At 42.0% G+C, this 26,754-nt stretch overlaps 1 protein-coding gene and 2 long non-coding RNA genes across 3 annotated transcripts in view; 1 reads left to right on the top strand and 2 right to left on the bottom strand.

Moving 5' to 3' along the window:
* LOC109309658 overlaps positions 1 to 25,383 on the bottom strand; it is a 33,079-nt gene extending 7,696 nt beyond the window's left edge. Inside the window, exons 1-2 of the long non-coding RNA XR_002100997.1 lie at positions 25,300 to 25,383; positions 13,944 to 13,997 (exon numbers count right to left, since the gene is read on the bottom strand). This is a non-coding gene — a long non-coding RNA (uncharacterized LOC109309658). The remainder of the gene's footprint in view (positions 1 to 13,943; positions 13,998 to 25,299) is intronic.
* LOC109309659 lies at positions 22,790 to 24,000 on the bottom strand. Its single transcript, XR_002100998.1, has 2 exons — positions 23,644 to 24,000; positions 22,790 to 23,556 (listed from the first exon to the last, which is right to left on the bottom strand). It is a non-coding gene; the product is annotated as an uncharacterized LOC109309659 (long non-coding RNA).
* NR3C2 (nuclear receptor subfamily 3 group C member 2) overlaps positions 24,846 to 26,754 on the top strand; it is a 315,216-nt gene continuing 313,307 nt past the window's right edge. The window contains exon 1 of the mRNA XM_019534451.1: positions 24,846 to 25,576. The gene's annotated coding sequence lies outside the window, so the exon portion shown is untranslated. The remainder of the gene's footprint in view (positions 25,577 to 26,754) is intronic.

Below are 26,754 nucleotides of genomic sequence, written 5' to 3'. Positions count from 1 at the left end.
TCGGGGTGATCTGATGGCCACCTATAAGTTTATCAGGGGTGACCACCAGGATCTGGGGGAACGTTTGTTCACCAGAGTGCCCCAAGGGATGATGAGATCAAGCGGTCATAAACTGCTACAAGACCATTTCAGGATGGACATGAGGCAGAATTTCTTTACTGTCCAAGCTCCCAAGGTCTGGAACAGTCTGCCATCGGAGGTGGTTCAAGCACGTACTCTGAACACGTTCAAGAGAAATTGGATGTTTATCTTGCTGAGATCCTATGAGCCCAGCTGACTTCCTGCCCTTTGGGCAGGGGGCTGGACTCGATCTTCCAAGGTCCCTTCCAGCCCTAATGTCTATGAAATCTATGAAAATCTATGAGTCATCAATATGATGAAGCGATCAGTAAAGCTAACCTCACTTTATCATGTATTAGCAGGTGAATGAGAAACAGATACAGGGTGGTGAAACTTCCCCTTTGTACAGCATTGGTCAGTCTCTGGTTGGAGTACTGCCTCCAGTTTTGGGTACCACATTTCAGGAGGGATGTGGACAACCTTGAAAGGGTTCAAAGGAGGGCCACTCACATGGTTAGGGGCCTGTAGGCAAAGCCCTATGAGGAGAGGCTGAGGGCCCTGGATCTCTTCAGCATCTGCAAGAGAAGGCTGAGAGGTGATCTTGTGATCCCTATGAATTCATTGGTGGGGCAGCAAGGAATACGAGATACTCTGTTTACCAAGACTAGGAACAACAGCCACAAACTGAAGAGGAGAAGATTTAGGTTAGATATCAGGAAGAACTTTACAGTAAGGGCTGCCAGAAGTTGCAATGGGCTTCCAAGGGAAGTGGTACTCTCCCCTACCTTGGGGGTCTTTAAGAGGAGATTGGACAAGCACCTGGCTGGGGTCATCTGACACCAGCGGTCTTGCCTGCCCAGGGCAGGGGGTCAGACTCGATGATCTGCTAAGGCCCCTTCCCACCCAAACATCTATAAATCTATGAAAGGAAATGTGTCCTGCCACAGATGTTCTTGTCCATCGGATGAAACACACATTACAACAGGCAGGGGCCCAATCCAATGCAACAAAGGGTAATGTGACCCTGCTTAGAGTCCCTGCATGTCCCTGCTTAGAGGCACACTGTAGAGATTACCCAAAGTGCCTCTCTGTAAGATGGGAAAGCTAGGCAGGTGCTCCTGAGAGTTGAGGGGCCTGATCCTGCATGAGAATTCCTGGAGCGCCCAGAATTGGGTCCCTTAAGCCCAGGGAGCTCCTGCCCCAAGCGGCTGGAAAGCATAGGCAGCTCCAGGCTACCTGCACTCTTTTGCCATAAACAGATGCCTGCCATAATAAAGCAGCAAAAACTATTACTACTTCATCATGGCCACAAATTTTGGACATTTGTGGCATGACAAGGGGTATGGTCATCTGTTCACTTGGCCTTTGTGCTGCCATAAAAAAAGCATAGGGCATCACAAAGGCAACATCTATTTCCACTCTTAGCTCAGGTACAGTCATTACACTTTTACTGGTATAAGTGACTAGAAACTAGTCTATACCTATAACAGAACAGAAGTCCAGCCCATAAAACCAACCTATAACCACAACAGAAGTTCGGTGCACATAGACTGGTTTAAAAAATGGTACCCGTTAAAAATGATAAGATTTGCACCCCCACCAAAGGGTGAATGTGTGTTCTGTTAGCTACCAATCTAAACTACACAGCTTACAGAAAACGGCATAACTAAGATCAATTCCACCTCAAGATTTTTGAATGTCTGTACCTTAATCACCACACTTTTTCCAATTTATACTACTAATGAAGCAGGGAGAAGACAGCAAATAGCAGTCTCCTTCACAACACTGCATTCTCACATTCTGCACACTGAAAGAGGCAGGGGTCCTGTAGAAATAAAAGTATGTGAACATGTAATGATACGTTGTTGTCAGGACTAGGCCAAGCATGGCTCATGCCCTGAAGCCTAGCTGGATCAGCTAAATCCAATGAGCAAACCAACACCAGTAAAGTCCTAGCCCCTTCTCTCTGATTCATTCCAGGTCTGCTTTTAAGGAACCCCTCCAGTACCTGATCTTCACTGTACAACTTACTGATTTCCAGTCCTTGTGCAGGTTTTGTCCCAGTAACTCATCTGGCTCTCTGACTCCCTGTTTCCTGGTTAACCTTCCAGCTCGATGTCTGGACTTCAGCTTGCTTCCTGAGCTCTGGTCCCTGTTCAGTCCTCCTGTTCAGTTTTGGACTCTGGGCTTCAGACCCATCCGTCAGTTTGGAACTCAGGTTGACCTTGGTTGCTCCCAACTTGAAGTTCTTCACTGCAACCCTGCTGGTCCTTAATCCCAGCTCCATCCAGTAGGCCTGACATCTTTATGAACTGTGACAGCACTGTCACAATGAATATACACAAGGGAACCAAAATAAAGATGCATTTAATTCTGGTATTTTCTAATATTTGAGTGCTTGACTTTTTCAACCTTACTATTACTGCTCATTTACCATAGTGTGTGTGTGTGTGTGTGTGTGTGTGTGTTTGTGTGTGTGTAATAAAGATATATCTTAATCAGAAAAATGTAAAAAAAAAAATCTAAAGCTCATTTGCCCATTGAAAACTCAAAGATGAAGAGTGCTAGGAACAGGGGTATTGGCTCAGGACTATCTATAACAAAAATGTATTTGACATTAACAAATAAAGATGGCAGCTTATATCAATCTTTTCAAATTAATAAAATGGCTATCAATATATAACTTTGATTAACATTAGGTAGAATATTCTTCTAAAAGTATTGCTGAAGTGAATCCATTAAAACAAATGGTTGTGCATGGCCAGAAACCAATTAATATTTTCCATGAATAACCGCTCATCCGTCACTTTGAACTGTAGTATAAAATGGAACATGTCTTGGATATATGTCTAAAGGAAAAATGAGTTTGGGTCTTTAAAAGAGACTGTTTCTCTCAGCTGACCTAAAGGCTAGAGCTGGGTATTAACCCCAACATTTATTGGAAAGTCAGTTACTGAAGCTTCTTGAAATATCCCTCTAGCTAAATTACAGACCAAGTGCTGAAACAGAACTAATGGGAGTGGAAGAACCTACAGCTCTCTCCTATAATAAAGGATGGGAACATGACTTCAGCTACAAAATGATGTCCCGTTTGTCTCAGAATTAACCATTTTATCCCAGGAAAAAAATGCAATCATTCAGGTGCCCATGCCTGTTGATGGACCAAGACAAATCCTAAAAAGTTCATGGGATAAGAAGTACTAACAGTTTATCCTGGGACTTTGTAAAGTGCATTTGAATGGTTGTCCAGGGATTGCATTATGAAATCAATGGCAGAAAAGCAGCAGTGAATTCAGCTGCTCACTAAACCTTGATTAGAAAGGTGACATGTAGACATGCCAATCCTGGACATTTCTGTTCCAGGACAAGCATAAACATTTGCTCTTGGGACAAATATAATGTCTTTTCCCAGCCTTAGATTTTCATCTTGGTGGCTGGCTCTCATACCTTAATCCTGCAGGAAAACTCCAGGAGAAATGTACAGCTTAGTATGTTCTTTGATTCAACTTAAGTTACCTTATTTATTCTTGTACCTACTTTAAGGGTGTTTCCTCAGAAAATGGTTTCTGTTGATTCTTGTTTTTTCAGGTGTTACCTAGTACTGCTTGCTTGGAGCTTGTGTCAAGATGACAAAAATCCATTTCCATCCTTCATTTTGCTCAGGCTTTCTAGTGGAAGCAATAGTCATTCCCATGTTCATATGTTATTGCAGAGTACATAGCAAGTCAGCCCATTATAATCCACTAACATAGGCCTCACCCAAGAATCTTCATATCAACATTGCAATCCTCAAATCATAATTTCCTTTTTATAATTTAAGTTTCCCTGATGGATCTTAGATTAGTAAGCATCATTTCTTTGCATCTCTAGAACTGTACTTCACAGTTTTCTCCATACGAATTGTACCAATGCATGTGAAACAGTTTCCAGATACAATGACGTCAACTAATTGACAGTTTCCACAAAAATACCCCAGAAAAAAATACCACGGTCAATCCAGAAAAAGGGTATGTTGAATTGCCAAAGTCTACCAACTTTTAGAGAGCAGAATAGCCAAAAAAGACTTATGTGGTTGGAGTTCTACTTTTTTTCTTTGCACAGGTCAGGTCAGTAATCTATCATAGCTTTTAGATCTAAAGGCAAATCTGGAGAGATGTCTACAGTTTCAGACCTTTTTTTGGCATTCCTAACCTCCAAATTCAATTTTTTTTTCTTTTTCATTATTTTAGGAAGCCATAAATTCCATCTAAAAGAACATTTGTGCCTTTCAAAAGCACCCATTGTGACTCCACTAATACAATATTTATAATTGTTACCCTGCCACCAAAAAAAAGCATTACAGCATCCACATCTTTAATACTGTGCAGTGTGACTAACAAGAATTCTTGCTAGAAAGAGAAAAGTTAGTTATCAGTCAAGACCACAGAGGATATTTCTTTAGTAAGGCCTCCCAGATGTCAAATGGCTCACTTTAATTTCTAGCAAACACAATATTTCAAGCAAATTCTCTTTCCCAAATCCAGCTGAATTAGAATCATGTTGTCTAATTAAGTAACAATAAGGATAAGTCTTCTTCTTAAAGTCTTCTTGTCCATCCACACATCTATCAAATCATTTTAGGTTGTTAATTCAATTGCGTATCATGGGAATCAAATATATGGTCGCTGCTTTAAGATGATATGTTCAACAAGTCCATTACTCTAAGTGTACTGATACATACTAATACTAACAAAATAACAGTAATTATTTTATTTTTACAGACCAGCCAAAGAACTAGGAAAGCAAATGGAATGATGTATAATATACAAGAAATTATATACACACACATACACGTACGTACGCACGCATATACATTAAATAGTTTGAGTTTGTTCTCTTGTAGGCATGTCTACATTTGTGTTTATGCTAGCTTCAAAGTAAGTTGCTGCACAGTAAGCAGGAATAGGCCAGTATGTACATGTGCAGGCAATAAAGTACAACTCAGTCCCTATACACAGTGTTGCTGTGCAGTAAGGTGTCTACACGTGCATTATTGAGCAGTAACTAATCGGGCATAAATTTGATACCTGCATGATACAGGTATCGAATTTATGCTCACATTGGCATAGGTCACCATATTTATTGCGCAGTATGGGCGTGCACATGTAGACACATACCCATACTGTGCAGTAAATTTGATGACTGTGTAGTAAAAGTGCATGTATAGACACTCCCAGATACAAAGAGAGAGAGAGAGAGAATTATATATGATTAACAAGCTATAAACATTTGTATTTCCTAATACTGAAGAACCTGACTGACATTATAGAATTTAATTCTCCATATAGCAAGCAAACATCTTTTTATGAGTTTTTAGTTTACTGTTTTAAATAATTTGAGTTTGTTCTATTGTATGTTATATATTAACATACAATAGAACAAACTCAAATTATTTAAAACAGCTGCATTTTCTAACTCTGAAGAACCTGACTGACATCATAGAACTTAATAATAGCAAGAAAACATCTGTTTTTATGAGTTTTTACTATGTGTTAAATAATCTTTGTTCTATTGTATATGTTATATATATCATATAACATATACAATAGAACGAACTCAAATTATTTAAAACATAGTAAAATAAAAACTCTTAAAAACAGATATTTGCTTGCTATTATTAAGTTCTATAATGTTTTTAGGGATCCAAAGTGGAAAATCATATTAAAATGTCTTCTTCAGGGAATTTTAAACTATAGACCTACTTTTCAGTCCAAAACCATACATTCGTTTATGTGCATAAGTGCTTGTCTTTATGCTGTTGCACACATACAAATCATGAATTTGTGCAGCTATATAGAGACAAGCACCTATCTAGCCATGTGCATATGTATATTCTCTAATTGCTTAAATTTGTGTACCTTCATATTCACTAAGTAGGCATATAATTGCAATCTAAATCACTGGAACAGAAGAAAATTTAAAAATAATGGAATAAATGAAAGAAAATAGAATCAGAAGGGGCCTCTTGGGCCACCTAGTTCAGCCCCCTATGCTCAAAGGGGAACATTTGCCCAAAATGGTCAATAAAACCATATATGATTGCCCCTCTCATATGTCACAGCCCCAAAACATTTTATATAAAAAAAAAGACTTATAGTTAAAAAGTTAACCCACCAGAGAACCAAGACATTAAACTTTCCTTTCTTCTTCACACTTCGGAGTCCTGCATTACAGACATTCTAAGTGGAGCTATCAACCTGACATGCCCTGGTAGGTAGGTCTTAATGCAGATATTTTATCTAAGAATAAGAAAAAAGGCAAAGGACTCCAGAGCTAGCACAGAGAGTCTGTAAGGACAGCTCTGGCTTCCTGCAGATGTACTAGCAGCCACAATAGTTGAGGGCAATACTACTATTTGTTCTGGAAGGAAGGTAAGTGAGAATCCTGACTACTTTTCCCTTTGTAACTATTCCCTATTATTATTTCCTAACTGTCCTCACTTTCTTATTTCATTATTCTCACTGAGATTTTAGAAAGAAGCTTAGTATCTGAGTGATGTTATAGTCATTAATTTCAGACTCTGCCTCATTTGTTTATGGCCCTACTATCTTCTTAGCATTTCTTTTACTTCTGATCTTGTAAAAGATGTCTCTTTCCCACCCTTTATGCAACTGGGTGGGCAGCACTACTAAATGTTTTTTTCTGATGTACAAATTTATTCCCTGCTGACCTTGAGGGTTCTCCATATACATTTCTGGTTCCCATTTCTTTTTCCTCCTCAGATCTCAAAGTATCCATTCATGAGAGTACACAACTGGCTTCTTGTTCCTTGATTTTTTCTCACAGGAAGTGCAGGCTATTTTGCCTTAGTGGGGGTAACTTTTTGGTTCTCCACTACACTTCCACATTGTATTCAAATAGGTTCTTTGATAGAGTTGATAATTCTCCAAAAGCAGCTTTCTTTGAATTAACTATCTTTATTCTAAATCCATTCTGTGGTATGTTAATCCACGAGCACTACTACCATAGTATGCTTTTCAGGTGTTTTCATTTAGTTTTTCCTCATTGGGATGAGTTCTCCCATTTTTGTTCATGTTATTCTTCCAATCTATTATGAATCTTGGTGATTCTTCGTTTTGCCAAGGTTGGCTATATGTGAACTGAAACATGATTAGGTACCTGTATGTCTATAGCACTGCACCAGGGACTGCTACCATGAAGAATGCCCAGCCCACACACTCCCACAAGCCAAATACCAGAAAGAAGGAAGCCCTGAACATGTGCCAGTAACCACGCCTGAGACAAAGAACCTAAGGCTGGTGCTCAGCACATTCTCAGGGCTGCTCTAACATACTAAATCACAATTCTGTTTCAGGTGGTCATGAATACATGAAGTAGGGTGTGCCTCATGGTGGAATACAGTATGAAGGTAGTGTAGGCATGATCCAGAAAATTTAATTTGATGCGAGCTTCATGTCTTGTGGTTTCAAGCCTAGAAAGCTGGTCCAGGAACTTTCCTATTTTTTTCTTTTCCACGTACCAGTAGTCTTCCCTCTATGTCTTTATTATTCTTTATTTGTATCTTTACCCAAAGAATTTCACCCTGAAACGCTCCATTGACCATGCACATCCAGGTGAATAAAGGCAGGGATAGATTAAAGCAGGAGGCTGAAACCATATTTGTTTAACATGCCAGGTATTTGAAGGGATCCTTTGCAGAAGGTTACAAGGCTCCAACTACATCATCTGTAACTCAGGGCAAAATCTCCCCAGATGACAGCTAGGAGTTTTTAATCCTCACACCCTTCCTGTGCAAGGGGGGCAGAGGTTTCTGTGGAGAGGATGTCAGCCAGAAGAGACTTCAGATCTCCCCTTATTTGATAGGCTCAAGGTTCACCAGCAAAATTCCAGGTCTTCTTTACTTCCGGTATCTGGCTTCTTTTATGTGAACTGAAAAGGACTGTACTGGTGGCCAGCAGTAATTTATTTGGTTTCCTTTCCCCCAACCCCTTCTGTTCTGTCTGACCCAATCCCTTATGTCCCAAAAGCAAATCTTGGCCCTGGCATCCAAAAAATACACTGCATTATACCCTGAAAACCTCAAGCTTATATCAGATGATCCTGGAATCACCAGTATGTTTTTGTCCCTGACAGGCCTTCATGAGTCACTACTGGGAGTCCTGATCTCCGGGTCATTGGCTACTCCCTTTTCCGGACTAGGGTGTTACCGTGGTCATTCATCCTCCCGCGTCACCAACCCTGCTCTCTCCTGCCACGACTTGCTGTTACTCTAGCAGGGCGGGGCTAGTTCACGGGTCCCTCGGTGACCTGGGTCTGGCTCGTCGGTAGCACACGGGGCTCCGGCACCCCTACACCCTGGCCTCATGCCACGTGTGGCCTCCACTTCCCCGTGCCCGCTCAGTGATGGTTCTGCAGGCTTCTACAACGGCTCTCGTCTTCGAGTTTCCCTCAGAACCCTTGGGTTACTCCTGCCCTGATGTAGATTCCTTCATACCAGCCTGAACCGGTGCCTTAGCCTCTACTACAATAGATATCCCACCACAGACCCGTCACCCTATACACCATGTGCTATGTGCCTCCTCAAAGGGGTCCTACTGTACCAGCTACCTCGCTGCCCTACCACCAGCTTCCTATTATTGTGCACGGAAGTAGCACCTCTCGGCTGTTTTAGAGTTGCACCCTTATCCCTTACTCAGCATCCTCTATTCTCAGCGGCAATCCCGCCCTGATCTCTCGCCATCCAGGTGATCCTTCGGCCTCTCATCCCTCTTCAGAAATGCCCGCACCCACTGCCTCAGCACATACTTTGGGGTCCTCTGAATCCTCCTGGGTCATCTCAATCTTCATTTGCTCACCCAATCCATCGCTTCGGGTCGATCTGCCGGTGTTCTGGTTGTCACTCTTCCCCTCCGAGCCACTGTTCTCTCCGGCACGCTGGATCTTCTTCGTCTGTCCAGCAGGGCTAGCATCATGGATGCCCCTGACAGCCGTTTGCTCCCCCTGCTATTCACCGCCTCTGGAGTGGCAGCTGCCATTTTTAAATCCGCTGGCCGGAGTCTGATGTCACCGTCAGCTGCCATCCGCAGCTGTACGTAGAAGCGGCTAACGAGCCGTGCGGGCTTTCCCTCTGTCGCGGCATCTGTCCTGTCCTGCTCTCCTGGTAAGTTTCCTTTGCTTTCTCAGTCCCCGGGACAGTTCTCTTTCCATACCTTTGTGTACTCTACCCAGATGGACCAGCTCAATAGCTCCCTGCCTAACTTTATCCCGTGAGCACATTTGACCAAACCAATCTTGCATTCAGGCATGATTGTATAATCAGTCCCTCATTCCTCTAAATCTTCTCTCTCTAGCTGTCTCCAGTGCAGGTCCTAAGATATTTTTTACTAAGGTGAATAACTAGGCCTCTACATGGTCACAGTTCACCGATCCATTAGTAAAGACAAGGTATGATCTAATCCCTTGAGCGTACCTCGCCTGCCATACCACTGAATGTAGGCAGCCTTGAGGCCAACTTGTGATCCATCTGACAACCAGGAGGTCTCTTATATAACAACTGCACTACAGAGCAAGTGCAAATCCAGGTGATGGTTTTGTATAAGAGGTTTCATAATCACAAGCAGGCAGGGCTAAAGAAACTCATTGCCCATCCTGGCAGCACCTCCACTGGCACACACACAACAGTGCTAAAACAGTTAGATTCCCATAGCTCTAGAGTCCTTTGAAAATCAATGGCTTTTGATATTGTTGATGTTGCTCTCTTGATCCTCAAAGAAATGTGCAAAGAAGTTAGCTGGGTTGATACCCAAGTAGGTTCACATTGTAGCAAATCATCATGCACAGACAGTGGGCCTAGCTGATGCTTATGTATGACTAAGAGGTGTAACAAGGCAGCTGTGTGCCCTGGATAGTGGCAGTGCATGAGGCAGCACCAGTTCCCACAATGCTGGCAGCAGCAATATGGTCAACTACCACTAGCAGCAGCAGTGGGTATTTTTTAAAAGCAGTGTCCCAGTCACCACTCTCCAGCTCCTGCCCCTCCAAATTATGCTGTTGACTAAGATGGTCTTGATTGATACATACATTGATATAAGAATTCTCTTAGGCTTTTGGCCAATCCTTGCCAAGACAGTCTGTTTTCAAATCCCTTAAATGTGTTCCATTCATTCTAAATAACATGTGTATGGTCCTGTCCCCAACCATCTGTGCCACCAGCTCAATAACTCTTATGAAATATACAAGACCACAACAAACACTGATCTTAAAGGTAATTCATTCCTTCCCATAATTGCACCATTTTTGATAGAACATCCAGTAACCCTAAAAGAATCTCACTGGTTATAGGATGCTTGTCTTTTTTCCTTTGTCTACAATCAATGGACTACTCCCTCTAGGACTTTCTTATCAGAAATGTCTTTCAAAGATCAGGAAATTCTGCCACTCTCCACCAAAAGGACCACATTAGCAAGGAAACCTTATATAGTAATTTAAACTAATCCATGACCCACCAAGACCCAGGCATTTTACCACCAAAGTTTGGGAATATTCCAGCCCTGCATAATTCCTAGCTCTAATTCTATGGCCTCAGAAATACTGACATTGAAAACCCTAAAAAGCCTTAGGGTAAAGGTTTTAATTAAACCTATGGCTGACTGGACCCATGGGTCAACAATTCTACAGTTCCTGTGACGTCCACGGGTAAATGTTGTGAGCTGCTGGAATCTGTCACGTAAAACTGAAAAAGAATGTCAGAAACACCATTATCTAGGTAGCACGTGTGCATTGCACAGAAATGGATATTTATTAGAAGGCAATACATATATGCTTTGTGGCCTAATTACAAGTGCCAATTCAGATAACTGTCCACTCACCTTATCAAGCACAGCCTAGATATCACACCAAAAGCAAACCTGTTTGTTTTCAAGGTCTCTTCAGTACTGGGGAAATGATCAAGAAAAAAATTATATCTTGGAATACCCTAATCAACTTATCACTCACACCACTTCTGGACACACTCTCTTCTGGACAATACATTCCCAAACTTCTACCAACCATCTTGCTGGAAAGGTTTATTAATAGTGTCAAATCGTATTTATAAATTGAAACTTCATATAACTAATTGAGAAATACTTCTCACATTTAGAAGTTTTCCATCATTCCTTTTGGTCACTGTATCAGAGGGGCCCAGTTCTCCTGCCTGAGGGGATGCAGCTCTCTGAAGGCTAATGTGAAAATGGCTCACTGGGAATCAAAATCCCCAGCAGGCAGAACCAGAAGAAAGTGTGGAGGAGAAGCACCAAGAATGGGAAACTCTTGGACTATGAGGAGGGCAAGCTTGCAGTGGGAAGTAGCTGAAGCCACAGCAGACCCTTCCTAGTGTCCAAGACAATAAGGTTTTTGTTTACTTGTTTTATTTTGTTAAAAGACTGTATATTATTGGGGCATGCTGAGATATGCTCCAGGGAGTAAAAGCCAATGGGTTTAAAAGACTGGATATTACCGAGGCTTGCTGAGAGACATCTGGGGAAAGGGCAAAAGCCTGGTTGCAAAGGCCCTGAGCTGTCAAAATGCTGAGGTTTCTTGAATTCAGAGGTAGTTATTTTAAGTCAGGCACAAAATGCCCTACTAGGAGACACTATTCAGGCCAGATCCAGTTCTACCTATTAGGCACTTAAGTGGACTCAGATACCTATGCAGGATCCTCTTTCATCCTGTTAGAGGCTCTGAACATTCATTACTGTGTCTAATTTTGTAATATGCTGTCCTCTTATTCTTATGATTGAGAAACAAAAAGCAGTGCTTTTAAGTAAGCATTTGAGTGATCCATGAATTCAAAATCTGACAAACCCACACCTTTTTGTCTCCAGTATTAGTCTTCTTTTTACCTGGCATCAGAAAGCATCTCGAAGACCACCTGCTCTGACCCTTTCTTTTTTCTGTCTTAGAAGTCATCTGTAACTTTTTGGAGTATTTATTAATAAAGTAATTAATGTGAATTTTCCAATTCAGGATAATCTCCTCCTTTTTGGTCCCATTGCCTATCCTGGTCCTTAAGAGACAATATATAGTATTTGGAGTCTCTTTGGCAATCAAATTGTAATCATTCCTTCTCTAATAGTGTGATTATCTTCTTTCTTCCTGTTTGCTATTAAGCAAGCTCAATGAGTCACAGGGCTTTATATTTGCCTTCTCTTCACCCACTGGCTGTCAACAATGGATCACAACCCCTTCTATTCACTCACTCTCCATGCTGAGCTTATAAAGAAATGCCACCATAGAACGATATGATCCTCACGAAGTGCTTTCAAAAAAAGCACCCAGTTCTTAAACTCACTCATCTACCAAGTTGGCTGAACTGGCTAAGTTGAATGGGTCTGATCCCTCTCATCCTTATGTTGATAATAAGTCACAAAAGTTACAACAATCTAAAAGCAGAGTAAAAAAACGAACTAAACATAGTATTTTTCTATTCCTTCTATAGCCTAGCAATCACTTTTTCTGGTACACTGCTCTTCTCTTCTAGTCTCCTGTTTGCTTCTGGCTTGTTAAGTTGGGCATTCTCTGGGGACTACCCCCTGATGGCAGCTGCCTTTGTATTACAGCAGAATTAAAGAGTCTACATTAGAAAGATCAATAGCTAATATTATATCTGGGAAGAGAATTGCTTCATTGTATCTTTTGTCTAGCTGTCAAGCAGACTATAATCCTCGTGACTTCAATTTTTCAATTTCAATGCATTACCTGAATATGCAAGCAAAACCTAGCATGCATGTACATACATTTGTTTGGCCCATACTCTATCAAGTCAAAAGCCTTCCTAAGATCAATAAGCTATCATGCTTAAAACACACCAGTTCCTATAGCCAAAAACCCACAGGGTGCATCCTGACAAGCACACACGTGCAGTTTGTGGTGCCTCAAAGCAGTCTGAGGTGCTGCAAACTGCACACGGTGCATGTGCACCCCTTTGCCACACTGTTTTTTTTGACACCCAGTGTCAAAAACCCTACTGCTGAAAAAAGCTGCGTGGCACGCACAACAGCACAGGCCACCAGAAAGGGAGCCTGGCCAGTTAGAACCACACTCTGGTGGCTGACCATGCTCTGAACAGCTGGCTTGGTGCTGCTGCTGCCCCTGGAGGCCCCCAGAACTCCAGATAAGACTGCTGAGCCAGCACAGGTGCAAGGCCCAGCCTCCCTTACTCCACCTGGGTCACTTTGCCACATATCAGAGCACACGTGCGGGGGCATGCCTGGGGACAAATGGTAGAGGCACAAACAGGTGTTGCAGCTATTTTTCCTGCAGGAAATGTGCCCCTGCATGTGTGTGCTTGTTGGGACGTGCCCATAGAGTCTACCTTCACATTCAGCTCTCTGATTCCATAACCCAAATGACCAAGTACCCAGTTAGAGCTGGACCAGTTGGTAGCAAACTTTGGCACATGTAAGGTAGAGCTTGAAGAGGCCATAGCTACTTTGACACCACTTCCCCCTAGCAATTATTTCTGCAAAAAAATCAGACTCTTAAAGAAGACTGATCTGGTTAACCATATCCTGACGCAATATTACTTCCTTATGATGCTCATGTCACATCTACGAGCACAATAACACTTATATTTTGGTAATAAAATCAGTTATAGTATAAAACACAAACAGCTTCTTCAGTTTATACATTACAATAAAGGCAACAAAAGTAAAGTAAACGGGATGAGAAAAGCAATAGGCCATTAATTCCTGATTTAAACTCCAGACAAATCATTGAAAAGAATGCATTAGACCTTGCACGGTCATATTCCCTTTCCTTCCTGGCATCCTGATTTAACCACATCTTCAGTGGAGTATATATGTCAGCATTTTACCAGCATGTTAAATAGAGAATACACTTACTTGAATCTACTCTGGTAGTGCGTAGGTGGGAGAGAGTTAGATAGCCATGTTAATCTGGAAAATAGAAGAAAAAATTGAAGTATATCATAGTGATGTTACTTGTATTAATAAATGATGTGGCAAACCTGAAATATTTTAATGTATATTTTCAACTTTACTATTTTTCAAAATGATGCAAAATGCATAAATAAATAAAATGTCATGTAAATGCATTTGAATCTTAAAGTAATTTAATTTGGATGTATTCATGCCTCTTTTGTGTTTGCTTTCCAGAAGCTGAGTTTTACTGTCGAAAAAAGTTCATGAAAAACAGACCTTATAGTTGCATGCACCAGTCTATGTGCAAAGCCCATTTTTAAATGTGCATGTACAACAGTCATGCCAGAACCACATGCACATTCATGCAGTAAAGCAGCAGAAAATATACTATTACTTATTGAACTAATCATGATACAACATGAATCTGGAATAGTTGTGACTAATCCATACAGCCAACATTTAAAAATTTGAATAATTAATACATTTGAAAAAAATCCTATTAGTTGCCTTTCCCACACAACTACAAAATACTTTTAACCACACATTATTCATAATCATATTGTGATTTTGGAAAGGCAACCACGTTGCGATCTTGGGAAGGCAACTGGTCAGAAAGGAAATCTGGACTTATGATTAAAGGCACTGATTGAGATTCAGGAAGTCTGGGCACAATTCCAAGCTATGTCACAGACTTCTTATGTGACCTTGCAGCAAATAATTTAATTTTTCTGTTTCTACATTCCCTGGATGTAGAATTGGACTAATACTTCCCTCATACAGAGAGTTGTGAAGATAAATAATTATGAAGTACTCAGCTACAACAGTGACAGGGCCACATAGTTAGATTGCTAATACAAATGCTCTCAATATCTTTTTTAAACTAGGCCGAATTTGTTCCACTAGCATGAAGAAAAAATACAAGAAGCAGGTGCCAAACCAGTAGTTGGGAAGAAATATAATACTACTCCCATGACATGGGCTACTCTGCTCATATACATAAACATTTCTTCCTAAAAGACATTCATTTCTACTGGTAAGAATTTTGCAGTAGAAAAATAGCTTGGGAGCTAGAGTGGGACAGGGTTCCTGAAGCAGGAGAGTAGCCCCACTCCTTGCATTCCTCTGGGCTGACTCAGAGGAGTGCAGGGAGAAAAGGGGGTGTTCTGCCATTGTAGCAAAGTCACCCGGGACCAGTGTGGGATGGGACAGAGGCATTCCTGTTGCATGAGTTGGTTTAAAGAGGTACCAGGCATGTGCAGCTGAGGATAAGGGAGGTTTTGCATCTCCATCTGTATGTTCTGGCTTAAAGAGGTTCCTGGTATGTGCAGCTGGGGATGGGGGAGTTCCCCTGTCCTCAGCTATAAATGGCTGGGACTCTTTAAACAGCCACATGCAACTGGGGAGCCTCTCCATCCTCTGCTGCACATAGGTGTTTAAAGGGGGCTCCCCACTCTCTTTAAACCCAGACATCCCAGTCTGGGGAACAGGTGGGGAGTGGCTGTTGACTACTCCTCCCATTTTCTCCCAGTCTGCATGAGGGGAAGGAGCAGCAGGAGGATAGTCCCAAAAGAAGTGGAGTTGCTGCTGCTCCCCATGCCTTCTCCAGACCAGGGTGACCCCCATTGTGGAAAGGCATGGGAGGCACTGCTTCTGGTCTGGGAAGAGTGGAGTAGCAGGGAAGCATTAATTCATGTGAGAGAAACTGTCCTGCAGGCAAGAACTTTCTTATTGAACAAGGGAGATCTTCCTCCCACATCAGGCATGTTTCGTGTGAGAGAGCAAATGCTTGTATGATCTTAATTTCAACTGGAAGAGTGGGGATTCTCCCAGTAGAAAATGAATATATATATATGGCTGCGGCTGCTTCTAGGAATGACTGCTCATAATCCCATTTCCATTACCCTCTTTTCATCATATTCTTCATTGTTTGGAATACTTGTGTGCAGACACATGCATGATGATGAGTGCTTCTTCACTGCTGCCCGTGCCAGCTTTCCTAACCCATCCAATAACTTATGATGGCAACAATTTAAGGATAGCAAAAAATAAATAAATAAATAAATCTAAGGCTATCTGAAGAATTTAGGATTCTGGGAGTGTTTTCTTCATCTAGTATGGTATCTCACTTGATGTGCCATTTTGATAAGAGCACAATATTTTAGAATGCAAGAGTAATTCTATTCCATTCTGTTTTTATTTCTTATAGATTCATGAGAAATTTTCCTTTTCTGCTGAAATCCAGTACAAAAGTGATTTTTCCCTATATTTCTTAAACAAAACACCGTCAGGATCTTTTACTTATGTAGGTGAAATATTCAAATGTATGTGTTTTTGTTTCTTAAATCGGGTTTCCACGTGTTAGATAACATCATGATGAAATGAAATACAGAGGATGTCTGCAAGCAGAGGCAAGTGAGCAAGCAACTTAGTAAAGATAGTGGAATATTTTTGGTCTTACAACAGAAATAATATACTAAATATAATGGAATTATATGAGCATATACTGGGTAAGGCCAGGTAATTATGACACATTTGAAGCTATTATGGGCCTGATTGTAATTTAGGTTCCCTAGGATAAAATGTGAGCTTTATGAAATTAAATACAATTATAGTAGTATAAAACAGATGTATGTAAGATTAGAATCAGTGCATAGAAATGACAAAATTGGAAACATTCAGAGATCTTAGTCTTATTGCATGTGTAAGTCTAACTCTCTGGGTCTTCTTTTTTCAACTTTGGTTGTATTCACAAATACAACTTCTAATTAACATTTTATAGCATTGGGACCCCAAGATTCATTAAGAAGCTGAGTTATTCTATGGTATATCAAGGGGCTTGAAGCCCCCTGCGTGGAAGACTTCTTTTTCAACTACCACAGCAAAACCATTTGCTTGGGACAAATTAAAAGACGAAGTGATCCTTTTGGTATCCCCCCAAAAGTTGACCCTTTAGGTGCCAGTAAGAGTTCCTGGTGTGGTTTTTACAATAATTACACTCAAATTCTTATAAGAAATGCATTTATTCAAGTGAAAGACAAATACGGTTCATATAAAAACTCCAAGTACTCTCTACTCTAAGTGCCTACTCATATTTAAATGCTCTCCCCTGAACAGCTATATACTTTTCACAATACATGAGGGACTAATAACCACACCAAAGAGATTATGCAGTAGTGTGGTTAGTAGAAAAAAGCAAAGGTTTGTAAAAAATACCAATGTAGACAAGAGTCTCAGCTTGGCCCCAAATCTGAGTCTTTTCCCTTATCAGGAAATCCATAATTTCCTCCTTCTAGACATACAATAACCTCTAGACCATGGCTTTAGTACTCATCAAATTTTCCTGGATTTTCCCCAAATCAGATCCTACCCATTCATGACATAGAAGGGCCACAAAAGGCACTGGAGGAGGTTTCTGTCACAACCTGGCCCCACCCCACTCTGAATAGAAAATAGTCTTTTGTGATAAAATCCAACTGTCAAACTGGACATACTTAAATGCACCCTTGGGTTTGTGTATCTTATTTCTGTAAAACTCACTTTCATTTGTACTCCCTTTCTGAAACTCTTCTTGAACAGTGGGTTGTTACAGTCTAGCCTCAGTCCAGCCCTAAAAGAAGTGCCTTGGACCCTCAGACTGGCCCAGCCCACCAGGCATATGACTTGCATGGCAGCTAAAGCAAGGACATGTAGGCTGAGAGAGAAAATTTCTCATAGACTCAAGTTTACTCTTTAAAATCACAAGAGAACAGCAGATCTTAGGGAAACCAACCCCAAACAGTTCCACCACGCCAGGTTTTATTCAGGTAATGATACTCCCTCTTCTTGTGAGTAACTGCATTTGGTCAGTAGTTAGTGGAGGAACAGATCCTCTAACCTTCCTTTTCTCCGTCTGGGTGTTCCCCTTTCTGATGATGAATTGGTTCCCATTGTTTACAGGGCACTTCTTTTGTTGCCCCTGTGGTTCTGTTGGGCTTTTTCTAGGTTTCAATCCCTCCACAAATAACTATAAGCAGTGGTGTAACTAGGGTGGGGTGCTGACTTGGGGAGGAGGGTGGGAAGGAGGTTGGAAAATAGCTAGAACTGCAGCTACACAACCAGTGCTGTAGTGCTGCCAATGCAAAGTCCCATGCATCCCATTGCCCCAGGCATCAGCTAAGCTGCCTTGTTAGGACTCTGAATATAAGTTTCTGAACAGTCATCAGTGACCCTGCTGGTCACAAGCCATTGTTTCATAGGGGTAGAACCATTCAGTGGTTGTGACCCCCGATTGCTCAAATCACAGCTTTCTCCAGTAAGTGCCAAGTTCCTGCAACAAACTGAAATCTCAAAGCTTACTGAGCCCTAGTCTATATTAGTCTATATCAGCAGAATTTATACATCTTATATTTAAAAAATGCTTATTTTATTTTATTTCTGTCAATAAAGTAAGATGTACTGCTGGTTTAACTGGGGCTCCACTATAGCTTTTGCTGGTACATAAAAGTCATAAATATCACAAGCCCATACTGATAGTCCTGTATGGTGCAAGTTATGTGTGGCCTAAATAACCTGGCCTAAAGGTTATATTCAAACTAGAGGGGGAAATATAACCAGGTGTCCAAAAAAAACAAAACTGAATTGGTAAATTGGCACAGACATCGCCCAATGTCACAGTTTCTATCTTTTAATAAAACACCCACTTTTTTGTGTAGGAAGGTGTCAGAGGGCAGAATGGAGAAAGTATTGGGACACATTAGTTTTGCTCATCAGCTATTCAGCCTAAGCATACCCTTAGGAAATGACTTGACCTTCATTTTAGAGCCAGGGTTGATACAGTAGGATACAGAAGAGGCTACATGGTGACAATATGTTCCTTTTTTAGTTAAATCTGTCTGAAGTGGCACCCATCTTTGTATAACTCCTAAAATGGAGAGAAGGGAGATTCATTTGGGCCAACTTTCTAATTTGTGCTATATGAATCTGAAGGCACAGAACAAACCAAGTTAATTTTTGGGATCTGGCACATTGCATCAGCTCCTCCTGCTGAAGCACAACCTGAACAGGAAGTACATATTTAAAAAACAACCACCCACCCACCCTTTTATTAAAGAGACCAGTCCATACTACACTGAAGTCAATGGGAATATCCTTTAATTTTAAGGGGAGTTGGGGCACACCCTATGTTATGACTCCAGAATGTGATCTGCTTCAGAGAAATGCTATCTACATTTTTTTCCTGTGTGAAGACTGACAGATGTTCAAGACTCAGTGCTACTGTGCTCATGGATTTTCATATTATACCATCTCTATTTGTAAAACATCTTACAATACATGATTCTAGGGATCATATCATCTTAATAGCAGTATTCTGAAATATGAAAGATTGGACATGAATTCTTCCTGTACTGTAAGGAAGGTAAGATGTATCTCCAAAAGTATACTGTCATTAAACATTTAATTCCCCCTACTCGTAACCTTGATGTCATGGTAATTTGGGTTCAACTTGTTCTGAAGATTAGTACTTCTTTTAGAAGTACTGTGATAGTAATCTAAATTCACTAGCCTTCGCAGTGATTAAATAATTTCCTCTAATTTGCATTGTATATGTTTATTACGTGCTGGAGGGTGTTCTTTGGTCTTTTTTTTTTTTTTTTACTGCTTTAATATACTATGCCTGAATTTTTGGCATAAGTGCAGTACTGTTATAGTTACTAGGAAATTTTAATCTGATTACAATGCAAGTTGCCTCTCAATACTGTAAAAATGCCAGTAGATAGTAGATAGATACTAAGATACAATTACCTGCCACTAATTTTCAGTGTTTGGAAAGTATTAATACTGAGTTGTCAAGCTTTCACTGTGGTGTCATTTTTTTTTAATTCTGTATTTTGCAAGTTCATGCAAATATCAGTTCATATAGTTAATTGGAAACTGAAAATAAACTATATGTTGGTATATGTTCATATGGCAATACTAAAGCTACAAGAAATATAGAGTACAGCATGTGTATTATTATTTGTGCTTCATCTATTATACCATTGTCAACGAGAGCTCATTTTTAAACTATGTAGCTCTTTCCAGAAAATTCTCATTTTGAACGAAACAAAACTACCAGTAATAATCAGCAATAAAAATAATGATTTGAAATACAGTAGAAACCTTCATTTTCAAATGCATGACCTGGCCTTCCACACAGGCAAGTGGTTGCTAATGTCAATATGCATTAGAAATGCAATTGTATTACAGTACTATACTTAGATGTGGTTGAACCACGTTTATAGCTTAGGCCATTAAAGAGCATTAAAACAAGAAAAAAAAGTAAAAAAAAAAAAGTAAACTAGGTTAAAAGGGAACATGTCCTGTTGCTTAGCTAAAACATTCAAGTATATCTATAATTAGTATAAAATTGTTCAAGGTAGGCTACAAATTAAATATTTATATCTAATAGAACATAAACATGCCATATGGAAAATAGGTTTCCATATTTTTTCATTACTTTTGAGGATTTAAAACATTTTCATCCAGTACCAAGAACTTTGATTTTAATAAAATTAGCTGGGTTAAAAATTATGTGCTCTCCTCTCTCAAGAACTTTGCTTAGCTGTTCTTGTCTAAGAGGAGAAATTAAAATCTAATCTATTAAGCCCGATCTTTTAAAAAATTAGCAATATTTTCCTAAAGTATATCCACCAAGCAACTAAAATTCCACAGTACTCAAAAACAAATGAACCAAATGGCAAAAGAAATTAAGTTTGTAGAAAATAAGAAGTGTAAAGTATAATATATTTGAATATGAGATTATGTGTTTTCCTTTCAACAAGCCAGCTCGAAATGGGAAATGCCCAGCTGCCTTAGTTGGAACTAACTCAAAACTTCATCCGCTTTGGTTCAGTTCTCAAAATAGGGCACACGACCTCTAACTAAGATAGTACAGTAGGCTGATTTTACACTGCACCTCTACTCCTACTGCCCCCAATGCAAACTCACTCAGTTTAGCAAGTACAGGTGATGGGGAAATTTGACACTTGCTTCGTTTTAGTGTTATCTGGTTTTGTAATGCATTATCCCTAGCAAATTTACCTCTATCTTTAGGAACAAAGATGACATCTGCCACAGAGTGGCTTACACTTGTCTGTTTGCTGCTTCCCATGTCATGTGTCTGACATGAGTTAACCTCCCTTATAAAATCTAATGCGAGGGAAGAGAATTTCTCATCCAAGGTGTCCATAGCACTCCTCTTGACCTACTTGAAAAATTATGACAAGATGCTCTGTGATTTCACTTCTTGCCAAATAGCCGTGAAAAGTAATCAGAGAACACCTTCGACAGAATTTTGACAACCTATCCCATATTTACATGCATGTTTTAAAATAAATTTGAAAAAGTATTAATTCTATTTGTTTTATTATTTTTGCAATAGGGTCATGTTTTAACAGAGTGAACATAGATGCAAAAGATGGCTTTTCTTCTGACTGGTTAAAAATTCTAAATTGCATCTGATATCTTGATAATTATCTAGGGTTTTTTTAATTAAAAATTATAATCCTATTTTCTTGTTCAAGATGTTATCTTAGTTGTTAGTGACAGCTGTTAAAGCGCTGCTAAAAATACACAGTACAACGGTACAGAAAAGTTAAGTGCTCCTTATGAGGCACAGGCAAAAAACAAATGAGGTTTCCACTGAATTTGTGGAAGACTTCTGAGCATCTTGCACTCACTCTCACATGGGTGCTTTTTTAATTCGCCATGATTACATGCAGTATGAGGTAAAACAATGAAATATACAATGTGAAGGCACTTATGGGTATTTATTTAGCTTTAGCATTTCTTATATATATATAACATAGGATATTAATTTCAGGGGATTTTTTTGCACCCTTGTTTTGGGAAAAGAAAATGTGTACAGGAGTGGCGACAGAAATTGACTGAAAGCTAACAAAAATGTACTCTAGGCAAAACAAAGGGTTTTTTTTCAAACAGTAAAGCAGTCATTATTGAAATAGAGTGATGCATACATCCTATTGAACTTACTGTACTATTGTTGCTTGGTTGGTGCTCATGTGTTCAGGTGGACAGTTCACTTGCCTATGAACTTGAGAGTCTAACCCATGCTTTATAGCTACGTTAAATGAATAAAGTACCTAAATTCCAAACCAAATGTTATGACACAAAATGAGAAAATAAAAGAAGCAAAACAAAAATGTTCCAAATTTTTATTCTAATACATTTCAGTAGGTTTCTCCTTTTTAGCTGTAATTATGGCGAAATATAGAGCATTAGCATAGGCATGGTAAAATATGATTTGCTTCCAATAACATAGCAAGCTAATTGTGAAATTATGCTACTGAATACTCTATCATCTCAAAGTCTGGCCTTACAAGTGATTTATCCATTTCTAGTTAACACTGATCAACAATTGTCCATAAACTTTTGACGGATGCTTGGAGGAACCAGATTAAAAAATGAATTAAAACCAAAGGCCCTAATCCTTTATTTCTGAGTAGTCCTCCTCCTGCATGCTTAAGAATGCTTGAACACCTTGTTGAGTCAGGCCCTTAAAGTGTGGCCAACTCTTCAGCCTCTATGTTTTTATTAAGAAAATAGAGCTAGAAGATATCTAGTGCCCTAAAATTAAAAAAAAATCAACATTTTAAAACATCCCAGCCATTAGTGGAATATTAATTCATTAGTTTTAAGTGTCCACTTTTTGATGTCATTAGTTTTAAGTGTCCACTTTTTGATACCCAAAATAAAGTTACTTTTTTCTGCATTAGCTGAAGGCAAAAAAAGATACAGCTTTAGCAACATTAACTGTTCAATTATCACAGTCAAGTTTATGAGGATTGTATTATACTCATTTCAAAGCTGTTGAAAATACAGCACAGAGATTAAGACCAGCATGTTTAAACTTGGATATAAGTATCTAAATCCACACAGAGGCACCTAAATGAAAATGGATGGATTTCAGGAGGGTTGGTCCTTCTTCAGCTCCTATTAAATTACGTGGGAAATGCAGGTGCTGGATTTAAACTCACCTCAGTGAGCCAAATTGGAGAATCTCGACCTATGTAACTTAACACAGAGAAGCATATCCCTTAACTAGCCAAAGTCCAAATGTGGAACAGATTGTAAAACAGGGCCCTAATATAAAGCATACTAAAAATTAGTCATGCAGGAAACTTAAAATGCTGTGAGATTCATTTGTTTAGTGTAAATAAGTCACTGCACCCTCAGCTACTTGGTTCTGCATTTGGTTTAGTAAAATTTTTGGAGCCAAGAGTTCCAGATTTTTGCATTTCTTGATGTAGGATAAATCATTTTAAACAAGAGGAGTGCATGCGCGTAGAACTTAGACAACTTTGGGCCTTCAATAGCTGACCCAGGGAGATCAGAGAAATGTGGGTATCACCCTAAGAGTCAGTGTCAGAGCTGAGATGAGTCCCTCCTGGTTAGGCCTTGCTGATTCTCACATGACAGTGTCTTTTCTTTGCAAACAAAGGTTAGGGTGACTGTTTAGCAGTGGAGATGGTTATGCTGAGGGCAGCTTGTGCTGAGTGAATCCACTCACAAGACTATCATTGTTTTGGGGATCTGCCTAATAGAATCAAATGATTATAACTATGGCGGGTTTTTTACCTCCCCACCAAAAAAACCCCAAACGAACACAAAAAAAGAAACTAACCCATAATGGCTGTATCACAACTGTGACTTTTAGGAACCACCAGGATGAAGCTTTCCTCTCAGAGCAGCCCGCATCTGACTGATTTGTGGGCTCTCCCTGCCTGGAAAGGAAGCACTAGAAAGCCAAAATTCCCCTTTAGATTTTGTCCAGTGCAGAGAGGGAGGGCAGCAGCTAGCTGCCCCTTCTAAGAGCTGGGCTTGAAGAAGGGGGCCGTGATGCTGGAGCAGACTCTTCACCCCTGAGGGGACTTGACTGACTTGGGCGCCAACTTGACCTCGCCAGCTCTGCATGGGTGCGAGGGTCCTCTGAGCTTTCAGTAGGGTGGCCATTATGGGCGACTGGTGCCACATTAGTCAGGGGGGGCACATGCCCCCCAGCGACCAGTCAGCAACCCAGGGAGGGTCCCCCCTGCAGCCAATCTAGCCGACTGGAGGATCCCCCCCACCACGGTTGATCGCGAAGTGGCTGCAGTGCTCCTGGAAGCAGCTGCAGCGCTTCCACTCCCCAGGGGCGCTTGCAAAGGGGGCACCGGCGCTCCTGTGTGCCCCCCATGCCCATCACCTAAGCGGCGAGCACAGCCTGCCAGGGGGTGCACTGGCACTCTCAGGGGGTGCACATGCACCCCTGTGTGCCCCCTACGTGTCGCCACTGATGGCCATCCTGGAGGACAGTCCGGCTGTCCTCTCTTGATACGAAACCGGACGCCTTTACGGCCACTATTTTTCCCTGGAAAAGAAAAACAGAGGCCGTAAAGGCAGCAGAGTTCGTATGGAGAAAGGGCAGAGGGGCAGAAAACCAGAAGGTCCTCTAGGATGGCCGGCCACCCTAGCTTTCAGTGGGGTGGCAGCCCCCCCCCCCCCCCGTGTGGCAATGGGTCGGGGGGCATTTGCTGCCCTGCCCCCAGCTGCTGGCACCCCGGCAGGCAGGGGCCCTGCACCGCCAGGCAGGCAGCAGCGTCTCCACCCCCGTCTCTTTCCTTCCCACTCCCCCGCGTGATGTCTGCAGCTCGGCCTGGCTGGCTGGCCGGGGCCTGTGCTCTGCCCGCCTCCCCCTCTAGGTGTCTGGTGCGCCGGGCCGGAGCCGAGCCCGCCGGGGAGGGAAGGGGTGGGCTGGGCTCCCCCTCTCCAGCCTGCGCCGCTGTCAGAGCCGACAGACACGCTCCGCCTGGGGAAGGGAGAGATACTCCTCCCCCCCGCCGCCACCCTCCTCCCTCTTTCCCTCCCTCCCTCTTTTCCTCCAGCCAGCTCCACAAACCAGGAACCAGCCGCCTGCCTGGCCGTGCGTGAGAAAAAACACGGGTGGAGGTGGCGGGGGGGAGGGCGGCCCGGCAGAGGCAGAGGCAGAGGCAGCCCCGGGAGGAGGAGGAAGGTGAAGGAAGGACGGACGCGGCGGGAGGCAGCGCAGAGGCGAGGAGGAGGCAGGAAAAAGTTTATACCCTCCTCCCTCTCCGCCCTCCCCTTCCTTGGTGGCGCAGATGGGAGTTTTACCTGGAATGACTTAAGTTTTTTTTTTTTTTTCAATATTCAGCTGGATCCAGCCCTCCTCCTCCCCCCATCCTCCTCCTTCAGCAGCAGGCGAGGGTGTGACAGCAGGAGGGAGGGGAACACCCATGCACCCAGCCCCTGTGGGGGAGCTGTCAGCCACAGCACGGAGGACCTGATCCGAGTGGACTTTACTGTTTCCAGCGCTCCTATTCCCGTCCTGCCGCCCGGGCTCCTACAGGAACTGCTGCTGCTGCTGGGCTCGCCTCGGAGGTGGTGGCAGCCCCTTGCAAGGATTTTTTTTTTATCTTTATTCTTTTGATTTTTTCTCTTCACGCCGTCCTCCGTCCCGTTCCCCCTCCCGGTTACTTCGTGGCTCGCGGGGGTCGGATGGTTTGTCGGCGGTAGCTGGGGTCTCGCCGCCTCAGCCGCCCCAGCATGTCGTAGGAAAGGTGAGTGCAGTGCAATCACTTCGCCCGGAGTGCGAGGGGGAGAGAGCGGCTGGGCTGGGAGGGGGCAGCGATTAGAGCAAGAAGCAAGGTCCAGCTGGATCCGAGGTGGGGGGGCACATATACACACAGGGGAATTGTCCCTGGGCACTAATCTGCAACACACACATGCCACACACACACAGGCAACACACAAACACACACACATGACTTGTCTCTGTGCCCTGACCTGCAACACACGCGCGCGCGCGCGCGCACACACACACACACACACACACACACACAGAGGAATTGTCCCTGGGCACGGATCTGCAACCCACACATGCCACACACACGCACAAGCAACACAGACGACTCATCCCTGTGCACTGACCTGCAACACAGACACACACACAACACACACACGGGGGAATTGTCCCTGGGCACTGACCTGCAACACTCACACAACACACACAAGCAACACAGACACACACACGACTTGCCCCTGGGCACTGATCTGCAACACACACACACAAAACACAGACACACGACTTGCCCCTGTGCACGGATCCGCACCAGACAGTGGTAGATCCAGGTCAGGATTAGTCCAGTGGAAATCAGGTAAAACTTAGTTAAAAAGAAGAAGACACGTCGATTGCTTAAACCTCCTCCCCTTCATCCCCCCCTCCCCCCCAGCAGGGGGATCTCTGCCGGCTCTGGGAGCCTGACTCCTTCCTCGGCCCAGTGTCTGCTGCTGGGTTTAGAAGTGCAGATCAATATTTGGCAGAATAATTAAAACATGAAAAGGCACGTGACTTATATAAAAAAAATCCTAAAAGGTCTTCGCATGATGGGGCCCATTTCATAATAATAATGATCAGGATGAGCATAAGGTTGTTACTAATAAGGAGGATGATCATAAAGGTAGTCCTCAGCTGTCTGAGGTAGGAGACGGGTTAAAATAATAATAATGATAATAATAATGACCTCGCTTTATTATTGCTGTTATTATTGTATCATGATCATTATTATTATGACCATCGCTGTTGTTGTTACTGCAGGATTCATCTGAAAACCTCCCCCCCCCGCCTCTTTCCCATTCCCTGGGACTTACTGGGAGTTATTCTCGTCTGGGAATTAACCGGAGATAGATGGGCTGGAGGAGGGTGTGCGCGCGGGCGGGGGGTGCCCGTGCCAGGCTG

The sequence above is a fragment of the Crocodylus porosus genome, unplaced genomic scaffold (genome assembly GCF_001723895.1).
Source record: "Crocodylus porosus isolate Cpor-Errol unplaced genomic scaffold, CroPor_comp1, whole genome shotgun sequence".
Classification (NCBI taxonomy): Eukaryota; Metazoa; Chordata; order Crocodylia; family Crocodylidae; genus Crocodylus; species Crocodylus porosus.
The sequence above is the reverse complement of the archived record's forward strand: the minus strand, read 5'-3'. Positions and strand labels throughout refer to the sequence as shown.